The sequence below is a fragment of the Mauremys mutica genome, chromosome 1 (assembly GCF_020497125.1).
Source record: "Mauremys mutica isolate MM-2020 ecotype Southern chromosome 1, ASM2049712v1, whole genome shotgun sequence".
Classification (NCBI taxonomy): domain Eukaryota; kingdom Metazoa; phylum Chordata; order Testudines; family Geoemydidae; genus Mauremys; species Mauremys mutica.
In genome coordinates this window covers 331,268,990-331,281,296 of record NC_059072.1, presented here as the reverse complement: position 1 = coordinate 331,281,296, position 12,307 = coordinate 331,268,990, and positions in this window count along the sequence as shown.

The following is a 12,307-nucleotide window of genomic DNA, read 5'->3' as shown; positions in this document are numbered from 1 at the left end:
ATGTGTAACATGTTTCTACCTGTGTATAAGAATGCACCCCTGAGGAATTGTCTTTGTCTGGCCTAGAGGGCAGTGGAAAATCCCACCACAGACTGGTCCATTGTCAGGGAGCCCGTATATACTAGCAGACCTGTAGGCATCTGATCCAGGGAGCTAGACACTGTGGTTTTTTTGGCAATAAACCTGGCTGGGTACCTTTGTACCTTATCAGAGTCTGTGGTCCTTGAGGTTTCTCTCGGGGTTTGCTGTGCCAGCTATCTGAGCAGAGCTGGGGCAGCACACAGAGCGCACGTAGCCGAATGTGGGGGCAATTCCTATGTTTCTAAACTTTAATCCTTAGAATTAAGGTTTAAACTGCACATTTCACACTGTATTGTGCAAGATGTATTGTAGCAGCATGATACATAAGACAATGTTTGTAATCCATCAAAAAATCAGACACAGAGAGAACTAAGAATGTAGTGAGAGGCAATCTTGGCACTATTATAAATGAGGGTTCCAGGGTTTACTTAGGGTTGAGTCCACAAAACTGCATTTGTCAAGACCAATTTCCAGAAAGTATTTCTGTTCTTTACATAATGCTTGTGCAGTCTCATATACACATGTTAAACCCACATCCAATATTTATTTTGTATATCATGTGAATCACTTTTGGAGTCTGTAAGTCATAATGCTAATCCAAAGTACATCATGCAGAAAATTCCCAAATGCAAAGTAGTGAGTTATAAGTTTCCTTAGCTGTGTCCAACATAATGCTGCCAACCTGCCTCTGATTTAATCTCTTAGGGATATTTATTGTCCAATGGGAACAGTGGCATTGCTGCATGGCATGCCAACAAAATTCATACAACCTGAATTCAACAATCTGCTGTTAAAGGTGAAGCTGCCCATCTGCAAGGAATGACCTCCCCGTCACAGTCTGCAAGGCCAGCAACCTATTCTCACTCACCTCTGAACCAAAGCTCACTGAAGTCAATGAAAAATACCCCCATTGATTTCAGTGGGTTTGGATCATGCCCATAGATGCCTCCTAGATTATTAGTTCTTGCATAGTGCCTAGAAGGTTAGATGTTCAGGATAGTCATCACCTTGATCAATCAGTCCTTCAGTTCTCGTATAGATTGTGCCAATCACAACACCTCTTCCATTCTTCTTGTATCCTGGCCTTCCTTCTCCATGTGCAGCCATGTCTTTTCACGGTAAAATCTTCCCACCTCTTTGGAGGTTGGCCGAGTGGTCGTTTCTGTTCCCGTGGGTACCATTCAGTGACAGCTGCAATTCATCGATTGTCAGTGAGCCTCGTTATATACCTGGCCCATTGCATTTTATCATACCTGCTCTTAACAGTGTCCTGCACTCCACTCTGCTTTCGATCGCCTTCTTTGGGGACTCGGTCGCAGATTTAAATCCCCAGAATTCTTCTTTCCATTGCCCTCTCCGTGACAGACAGTTGCTGCTCCTCTGTCTTCCTCAGCGCCCATGTTTCACTGCTGTACAACATTGTGGCAATACTGTTGAGTTGAAGAAGCTGGCGTGTGTTGCCTTGTTGATTTTTCTTTAGAGGACATCCTTGATAGAATTGAATGCACGCCAACCTGCTTTCTTTCTTCGCAAGAGTTCACCTTCCTGATCATGGTGCATGGTAATTTCTTTGGCCCAAATAGGCGTATTGCTCAACTTCTTCTATTTGTTCTCCCTTGATTGCTATTTGGGCTTTTGGCCAGGTATCAGACCACATAAATTTTGACTTGGCTGCTTTTTGTATCGAGTTCTTGTAGCATTTTCTGTAGTTTGATAGTATTTTTGGAGATCAACATAATATCATCCACGAATCTGAGATGGTTTACCTGCTCTCCATTGATGTTGATTTCACCCTTCCAATTCATCCACCTCATTACCATTTCGAGGCAGGCTGTGAAGAGTTTCGGTGAAACCGTGTCTCCTTGTTTCACACCTTTCTTAACTGGGATGCGAACAGGAGTATCAAATAAAGTTATATCTGTACTGCAGTCAGAATTTGCTTCCTTTAATAGTTTGATATAGTTTGTGTTGATGCCCTGCTCTGCAAGAGCTTTCAATACTGCATTGATCTCTACCCTGTCAAATGCTTTTTCATAGTTGATAAAGGCAATACATAAAGGGAATTTGTATTCCCTTGAAAATTCCAATAGGTTGCTTATAGTGAAAATATGGTCCATTGTGCTGAAATTCCTTCGAAAGCCTGCCTGCTCGCTCGGCTTCTGCTGGTCCAGACTCTGTGAGAGTTGGTTTGTTATTATTTTGGTGAACACCTTGTAGACATGTGAGAGCAGGCATATTGGATGATACTTCTTTAGATCTTCATGATCACTCTTCTTATACAGCAGAACGGTGTTGGATTCCTTCCAGCTAGATGGTATCTTCTGCATTTCCAAATAACGGTTAAACTTCTGAGCAAGGGTTTCCCAGAGGTCTTGGCCTCCAGCTCTTATCATTTCACTTGTCAATCCATCTTTATGAGGGGCTTTCCTTCCTTCCTTCATTTGGTGAACTTCATATTGAACTTCGCTTACAAGGACTGGGAATACATGCTCGTTGGTCTGTTGAAGTGTTGGTCTTGGGACATTTATCTGAGACACAAACAGTTCCATGTCATAATTAATTGAAAATAAATTAGCTTAAGTTATTCCCTCCTCTGGGTTTCCCCCCATTCATTTTTAGATTACGAGCTCTTTGTGGCAGAGACTGCTCTTATTTCTTTTGTTTTACATCACCGAGCACATTTATTTAGAGCAGTGGTGGGCAACCTGCGGCCCCCTGGGCCACACGCGGCTCATCAAGGTAATCTGCTGGCAGGCCACAAGATATTTTGTTTACATTGACCATCCATAGGCACGGCTCCCAGAGCTCTCAGTGGCTGCAGTTCGCCATTCCCAGTCAATGGGAACTGTGGGAAGCAGCACCGGGCCGCAGGGACATGCTGGCTGCCGCTTCCCGCAGCTCCCATTGGCCAGAAACGGTGAACCACAGCCACTGGGAGCTGTGGGGGGGCCGTGCCTGTGGATGATCAACATAAACAAAATGTCTCGTGGCCCGCCAGCAGATTATCCTGATGGGCCACATGCGGCCTGAAGGCGGCAGGTTGCGCACCACTGATTTAGAGCATTTACAATTTAAAAATCAGCATTGCACTTACCAAATAATAGTAATTACATAGAAATACAGTTAATATAACATATGAAGATGATTCTGCCCTGGCAGAAGGGTGGGACACTGGCTATGGTTCTAAGGAACCCAGGTTGAGTTCTGTGTTCTGTCACAAACATCTTGTGTGACCTTGGCCTCATCACGTAGGCCCAGATCCTCAAAGATATTTAGGGGCCTGAGTCCCACATGAATCAATAGCACTAGGCACCTAAATAGCTTTTGAAGATCTGGGCCATAGCCTCTCTGTGCTTCTGTTCCCTGTCTGTAAAATTCTGATCACAGCACTTGGCTATTGTGAGAGAATGAATACAACCAAGATTGCGAGGAGTCCTGATGCTATGATAATGGGGACATATAAGTACCTTGGATAGATAGCATATAAGTAAGAAAATGACATGTTTTTCTCAGTTGCCTTGCCTAGAAATATTTCTCTTATTTCTCTTGCCTAGATGCTCCTCCATCCATCTTCTGTGTGGAAGGGCGTAAATTAGTCCAAAAGGCCCAGTTAGCATTATTTGTAGAAGATTCTTTAACTTCTGCTCAGCCAATAAAGAGCTGCAAAAGGAATAATGACCTATGCTACCATGCGTATAGCAGCAATGGGCTGAGCTATGTAAATTTTGGGAGGTATTAATATTGTTCTACTTGGGTTTCTCTTAGCAGAGCAGTCAATGTTCTTCCGCTTTATTTTCAAGAATCTGCTCCCTGGATTGGTTAATTTTAATCTTTTCTGAAGACATGAGGCTTGCAGCCTACACACTTTGCCACACTGTCCTGTAGCCATGAACTTGGAACGTTTGTCTCTTTGTGCATAATGGGGTTAAATTCAGAGATTATGATATTCCTGATACTGCTTAGGAAATACTTTGTTTACAACTGCCTGGCACTGGTGTTGAAAAAAGAAGGGATATCAGTGGATTGAAAAACTAAATAGGCTTGCCAGTCCTTTAACACATCCGACAGCTGCTGCCCAGACATCTCCCTCATTCCCTCAGAGATCCGCTTGCAGCCCGTCATGTAGATCCACTCTCCAGCAGGCTGTAGCCACTATATCATATCCATTGTGGTTGTTTAGTAGCTTCACTAAACTCAGGCAGTTTTCCTTGCTGGAGCCCATAAAGACCATCTCTCTCTAGGAATGAGCAGTAACTTTCTAATCAGCTGCACCACTCTTACCAACACATGCATTTTATTGGTTTCACAACACTCCCACTTAGTATTTCTGTGCCTTGTCCTCTGAGAAAAGGTACCACCACTGCCATCTACTGGCTCTGTAGCAGTTTTGAATTTAGTACGTTAACTAAAAAGAACAGGAGTACAGGTCTGTCTCATCCTACGCTGGGGTTATGTTCCGCAGTCAGCGCATAAAGCGAAAATCGCGTATAGTCAAAATTACATTGAGTGTAATGGCAGGCAGAATCACCCATATTACAGAAACGGTATTTACATTGTTATTTTTCTTTTTTTTGTTGTTTTTTTCTTGTTTTTGCAGACCGCGTAAAGCTGAAATCGTGCATATTAAATGCACCTAAGATGTGACAGACCTGTACTTGTGGCACCTTAGAGACTAACAAATTTATTTGAGCATAAGCTTTCATGGGAACATATAGCGAGTATATATATATATATATATATACATACAGAGAAAATGAAAAAGTGGGAGTTGTCCTACCAACTCTAAGAGGCTAATAAATTAAGAGAAAAAACTTTTGTAGTGATAATCAAGAGAGCCCATTACAGACAGTTTGACAAGAGGTGTGCGAATACTTGTCAAACTGTCTATAATGGGCTCTCTTGATTATCACTACAAAAGTTTTTTCTCTGAATTAATTAGCGTCTTAGAGTTGGTAGGACAACTCCCACCTTTTCATGTTCTCTGTATGTGTATATATATCTCCTCATTATATGTTCCATTCTATGCATCTGATGAAGTGGGCTATAGCCCACAAAAGCTTATGCTCAAATAAATTTGTTAGTCTCTAAGGTGCCACAAGTACTCCTGTTCTTTTTGTGGATACAGACTAACATGGTTGCTATTCTGAAACCTGTCATTAACAGTAAAGTCTCCTTTAAATTAAAATTATTTTCTTTCTTAGTAACTGGTCCATATACCAGACCACAACTCAGCAGTTACCCCAGTTGTTGCTTTTCCAGAATGTTGCTGATTTTCAGTGAGTGCAGTATATTGGTTATATCAGTTCTATTTGTCTCAGTTTTATTTTGTGAGTGGAACTGTGCTGCAAACAGTTATGTTTCTCATCTAATTATATCTCTCCTTTCACTGGCTCTAGTATGCATTAGATCTATAGAACAGAACCTTTGTCTAATGATAAATGGTTATCCAGAATATAGTCACTGTCAAGGCTGAATCCCCACTCTGTCACTTTGAGTACAGAAGGTGGGGGCCCACAAGGATTTTTAAAATTAATACTTGCCACTGCAGGCTTCTATTAAACCCCCAAGACTACAGCTTTTCTCTGACCTTCACTTGGTAAACGCTGCAACCACCTTGGTAAACACTGCCACCACGCTGTTCTAGGTATTTTGCCGCCCGAAGCATGGCAGGCAGGCAGGCTGTCTTCGGCGCCTTGCCTGCGGGAGGTTCCCGGTCCCACGGATTAGGCGGCTTGCCTGCGGGAGGTCCACTGAAACCGCGGGACCAGCGGACCCTCTGCAGACATGCCGCCGAAGGCAACCTGCCTGCCGCCCTCGTGGCGACCAGCAGAGTGCCCCCCGTGGCTTGCCGTCCCAGGCACGCGCTTGGCATGCTGGTGCCTGGAGCCGCCCCTGGCCACCACATAAATGCAAAAAAAACCCAAAACCCTTGGATCCAGGCAGGAACACTTGGGAATTCCTCCCTGTGGGGTACCTTCAAGCACTTTCACTCCCACCTCTGGGGAAGAGCTGAGAAAAAAACAAAGGAAATTAGCTGTTGCTACCAGCTAATCAAACAACATGCACAAACCTCTTAGGACATCAAAAATCCAATCCTGTTCTTAAAAAAGGTAAATTTTATTAAAAACAAAAAAGCAAGAAAATACATCTGGAAGTTGGGTTTTTGCTAGATTTTAAATGAGCAATTCCAAAAATTAAGCTCCCGAAATAGATTTCTTGGGGTTTAGCTTAATGGTTGCAAGCAAACAAAAGCATCTGGGGTTAGCACAGAGGAGTCCACAAGCCTTAAAAAAATAAACAGAAATAAACCTAACCACGCCTATTTTCAACATGCCCCGTCCAATATTTTTTTCTAGGTATGGAAGATGAATTTTTATACCTGGTTCAAGTCTTACACAGTATTCCTGCTTTTAGCATTGCTGCTCTGTGTCTCCTTCTCCAGAGACCAACCAACCAACACACAAAGCAAAATGGGGGAGAGATAACTCAGTTGTTTGAGCATCAGCCTGCTAAATCCAGGGTTGTGAATTCAGTCCTTGAGGAGGCCACTTAGGGATCTGGGACAAAAATCAGTACTTGGTCCTGCTGGTGAAGGCAGCAGGCTGGACTCAATGACCTTTCAAGGTCCCTTCCAGTTCTAGGAGATTGGTATATCTCCTATTATTATAAGTTTCTTTCCCAATTTAAAAAAGTTCTACCTTCCCATTGGCTATTTTGGTCAGGTGCCCACTTTTTTTTTCTTTACCTGGAGGACTTTGTAACCCTTTACAGGTAAAGCAAGTAGAGGACAGCTACTAAGAGGGATTTTACACCTAACTGTCTGGCTGGGTGTCCATCAAAGGGAGGGAGCTACGCCCCCCCCCCCTTCATTTATCACACTCGCCATGAGCCTAACCCTGTTCTATTGGCATTGCTACCCTAATAGGTCATTCTGTAAGAGTATTTGGGGTTCAGTGTTTATGGTGTTAAAGTGATTTCCAGGCCCTATCTAATATTCCCAGTTTGCAGGGTAAAGGATGGTTTTTCTAACTGCAGGACCTGAAAACTCAATGTAACCTTGAATCAATCAGTGAAAACTGGGTTCTTTCTGGCACGTGGATGATGTAACTTGCCCTGGGCTTCCAATGCACCCAGAGAGCTTTTCCAGCAGCCAACAATAGCTTGAGCACAGCCGTGCTCCCACCATGCACAAGTTCCCTGGCTACACTCCCAATTCCCCATGACGGTGTGAGTAGTGGTATCAGAGAGGCAGTGCAATGGCTCTGTGCTATCCAAGGAAGGATATGAAAGGGGGGGATTTCCTTGTGCCTCCAATCTTTAGATTTCCTACCTTCTTTGCACTGTCAGAGCAGTACAAAGGGGCCACAGCACTAAGGGGAATCAAGTCATGAAACGTAGCCAACAAGATATGTTCAAAGAGCAGCATCTAACTGGGTCTTGAATGGAACAAGAACCTTTATGACTCAAGAGAGCATGTCCTCACTGTCTTTTGAGATTATTGAGGTGAAGTTTAATTATATCAGAAGACTGAAGTCTTTGTATACAGAGCGTTGAATTTTCTCACAGCATCAAGTTTTGAAAACTTCTCTATGCCATTGTGCACTGCATGAATAGAAAATCATGTACCCACACTGCCTGCTGAATGTTCTTCACATTTAAGATGCTTGGGTCATTGTATTTGGTGGATGAGATAATATGCAATTGCTGGGCAGTGCTGCAATGCATTTTGTTCTATACAGATATTTGTTTGCATAATAGGTCAAATTCAGTGCTAGCTGCAGGTGCAGCTCCAGCTGAATTCACCTGAGGGTTATAATTGGGCCGATGGCTATTAATTTGCAGCTATAAATAGTTCAAAAGTGTGGTCTAACGGTTAGCACCGATGGGTGTGAGTCAAGACTCATAGGATCTGTGCCCAGTTCTGCTTCTTACTCTTCTGTGAGACTTTGGGAAATTCACTTTAACCTGTTTCTACCTCAGTGTGCCTATCTGTACAATGAGGATGATAATACTTACTTAACTCGCAGCTGTGCTGTGAGGCTTAAATTAATCTTGTTCTTAAACGCGCAGAGTAGGCCTGTTCAACATAGCTCAGACTGGGGCCAGTGGGCAGCTATCTCACCCTAGAGGGGCAAGAGAGAGGTCTTCTGCCAGAGCTCCTTGGTGTGCTGGTAGGACTGCAAACTGCTGCACCCCTTTAAGGGTACAGCGTAGTCATCTTGTTGTGGGTGTCCAGCTCTTCTGACCAGCACATAATACAGCCTTCCAGGATCAGTATTTCATGTTTTTATCTAACTTCTCTGTATGCCAGATGTGTTTTTTCCCAAATAAGGAACATTGAGGGACTAATAGGAGGTGATGACTCTATCAAGATGATCTCAAGCCTTTGCGATTAGGTGAACAGCTGAGACTTTTCAGTGGCTTCTTGACTATCGGGACTATTGGGGACTATCATCTTCCTGCTCACAACTCACGTCTCTTTGTTCTTTGACTTACAAAAGTACAAAAATACTTCCTCACCCATCACACGTCTCATTCTTACACTTCCTCAAGATGCACAAGGCCTCTTAAACAATATAAGAATTTGCAGAACTGTTGCCGCATCTGGGATACTGGGTGAAAGGTTACTCTATCAAGGCTCAAAGTCAAGCTGCGTCAAAGCTACTTATTAATGCCGTTTACTCTGTTTACACTCAGTGTCTCCATGACTATATGCCTATATGTCGTGAACAGGTCTTGTACATGGCAGTAAAGGCCATGGCAGTCTTTCATCGCGTTAACCTTAACAACTCTATGGTTGATGTTAACATGGGGCTCTGATTGTCTCAAGTCATGAACTCCCATTTGTGATTTTTATGGACCTTGGAAGGGGGACAGAGTTGTCCTTCATTGTTTGTTGTTTATTGTGAGCATTTAACTAGATATCCTTTTTCTAAGGGGGTTTACTGATATTTCAGATTTATGTGGGGGGAACTGATTTTTTTAAATGGGTTTTTTTGTTTGTTTTTTGCATCTATCATGCTTCAATGAGATCTTTTATTCTGCTTCCTTTAAATATTTGACTTGTCCTTTTCCCAAGCATTGCTTTTCATATTTAATTCTGGCAAGATTGGGCCTAGTGTGTGGGAAAAGGGCCTGCTCCTCATAGATTCATAGATTTTAAAGCTAGAAAAGACGATTACATCATCTAATCTGACTTCCTGTACAACACAGGCCATAGAATTTCACCCAGTTATTCCTGTATTGAGCCCAATAACTTGTGTCTGACTACACTATATCTTCCAGAAAAACATTCAGTCTTGAGATGAAGACTCTCCCACTTCTGTAATACCCCAGCTGTTCTGGAGGCTGTTGGATCAGGAGAGCAAAGGAAGGAAGCAGCATAAGTTGGCTGCTCAGATGTAGCCTTATGGTGTTTACAATATGTATGGGGGGCATTAAAAAAAGTGGGGAAACAGCTGCTCTGGGAGCGAAGGGTCTAGAGAATTCCAAGGACTCCCAAGCAGTTGAAGTGAGCTGAGCTCGAGCTCGGAATGGTTTTGGGGGGAAAGAGGAGAAGAAAAAAATCATCAGCTTCTCCTCTCCCCCCAAAGTGCTGCTGCGAGCAGGCCAAAAAGCCAGTGGTTGAAATGATTGGTGGAGTCTGGAGAGAAGCTGCACAGTACTGGGAGAGAAAGGCCAGAAGCAAGCGAGGCAGCAACTGCACCAGAAAAGAAGGGACACAGAAGGAGCCCAGTGCACAGGGACCCCGGCAGCTGAGTTATGGCATTGGAGAAGCTGAAAGGGAGAAAGTCCAGGTCAGGAAGGACAGGAAAAACAGAAATAGTAGGAACAGTAGGGATAGTAACACAAGGAACTGCAGCTAGAAAGAGGAAAGGCAGTGGTATGAAGGAAAAGGGATAAGTTAAAGGAAGAACAGTACAGTTATACAAGAGGCAAAATAACTAGAGTTTTAAATTATATGCAGTGTTGTTGTAGCTGTGTTGGTCCCAGGATATTAGAGAGACAAGGTGGGTGAGGTAATATCTTCTATTGGACCAACTTCTGTTGGTAAGAGAGACGAGCTTTCAAGCATACAGAGAGCTCTTCAGTCTGGGAAAGGTAATCAGCGGGTCACAGATAAATACAAGGTGGAACAGAGTGTTTAGCATAAGTAGTTAGCACATATTTCAAGGGACCATTCAAGGTAAAGTGTTAGTATCAGTTATTTGTTCTTTATTTATCATTCAAGCTAGAAGGAAATTATATACACTTCAGGTAATTTACTAGTAATTGTCATTTCTTATATTCTGTGCAATCAATCAATTTATACATGGTTCTTGTTCTACTTATTTTGGGGCCGACACTGAATATTTTTTGCATAATAAAGCAAACTATTTTAATAAATTGTGAAGGGAAAACAGAATTCTACTGAAAAATCAAATTATGGGTAAAAAAAGTAATTATTAAAAATCCCAAATTCTGTTACCTGATTTCTTTTGTAAATACCCTGTACAGTAGAACCTCAGAGTTACAAACACCTTGGAAATTCGTAATGCCGAACAAAACATTATGGTTGTTCTGTCAAAAGTTTACAACGTAATACAGATTTTAAACTTTATTATGAAGAATGTTGCTTTCCCTTTTATTTTTAGTAGTTTACTGTTAACAGAATACTGTATTGTATTTGCCTTTTATTTATTTATTTATTTATTGTCTCTTCTGCTGCCAAATGAGGTGTGTGTTTGACTGGTCAGTTTGTAACCAGGGGCGGCTCTAGGCACCAGCAAAGCAAGCAGGTGCTTGGGGCAGCCCATTTCCAGGGGTGGCAGCTGGCAGGGATCCAGCCTGGGAGCTGAGAACCAACAGGGGGCCCTGGGAGCTGTAGTTCCTTGGTTAGCTCCCCATCTATACAGCCAGTCCTGGAGCAGGGAAAGAACTACATTTCCCAGCATTCCCTTGGCTGCTATCAACAAGAAAGGGAGGGGGGGAGTATGGAAGCTGAAACTTCATGCTGCAGCTTGGTGTGAACGGAGAGCTCACTGCTAGAGTGGGGTGGCACTGTGAATGGGGAGTAACTATGCCCAAGGAGTAGAAGGCTTTGGCCCAGATATCCCCTTCAGAAGACATCCCCAAACTGGATTAGGGATACTGGTGTGACTTCACCTTGCAGCCCCCAAAGAAGGAATTGGGTTGACTAAATGGACAGTGCCCCTCTCTAGCTGAAGCCTAGCAAGGGAAGTACATGGATCCCACTAGAATTTAAAATGAAAAGTAAGGGAGGGGAGGCTCTGGACTTGGGCAGCTTTAGATACAGTACCAGGCCTGTAGGAGGATTTCCACTTCTGAGCCATGGAAGCAGAAATTGACTTTTCCTTTCCAGATTTAGCTAATATTCAGAAAGGGAATCTAGCACCTGCCTTCCAGATTTGAACACCTAAAAATTCAGGAGTGCTCAAGCTTGATTTGGGCAGCTATTACTTCATTTCTCCCAAATCAAATATACTGATCCACTGTAATTTGCTGTAGAAAAAGTAGGATAAAATTGAGTAAGAAATGCTTCCCAGTGGTTTTTAGGACTGGAATTGCTATTTTCAACAGCAATTGCCTTTTTTTTTTTAAGTTTTATTTGTTTAAAAGGAAGACAGTGATATTGCATTGGCAAATTCCCCATAGAAACAAAGTGGGACAAAAGAATAATAAAGGCACCTCTGCTTTTCCTCATTTATGGAGGACAGTCTTATAATATGCATCCAGATATCCTCCAATCACACAAGCTGAAAATTGTTCCACTTTACTGCAGTTCTGTAACCATATGGGAACCAATCCTGTCTGTGTTCTGTGCACATCCAAAATTCCTTCTGAATGACCCACCCTGGGAGCAAGTTACCAGTGACCCAGGGCTGGGGTGGAAGGAGGGTGCAGGTGAGTGCGGGGAGAGCCCAGGGCTGGGGCAGCAGGGGGTGTGGGTGGAGGGAGAAGAGCCCAGGGCTGGGGCGGCAGGAGGTGTGTGGGTGGGGGGGGAAAGGGGGAGCCCAGAACTGGGGCAGCATGGGGCGTGGGGGGGAGAGCCCAGGGCTGGGGCGGCAGGGGGGTGTGGGTCGGGGGGGGAGAGCCCATGGCTGGGGCGGCAGGGGGGTGCGGGTGGGGTGAGGCCCAGAGAAGGGGCAGCAGGGGGTGCAGGTGTGGGGGGAGATCCCAGGGCTGGGCCAGCAGTGGGGTGCAGGGGGGAGCCCAGGGCTGGGGT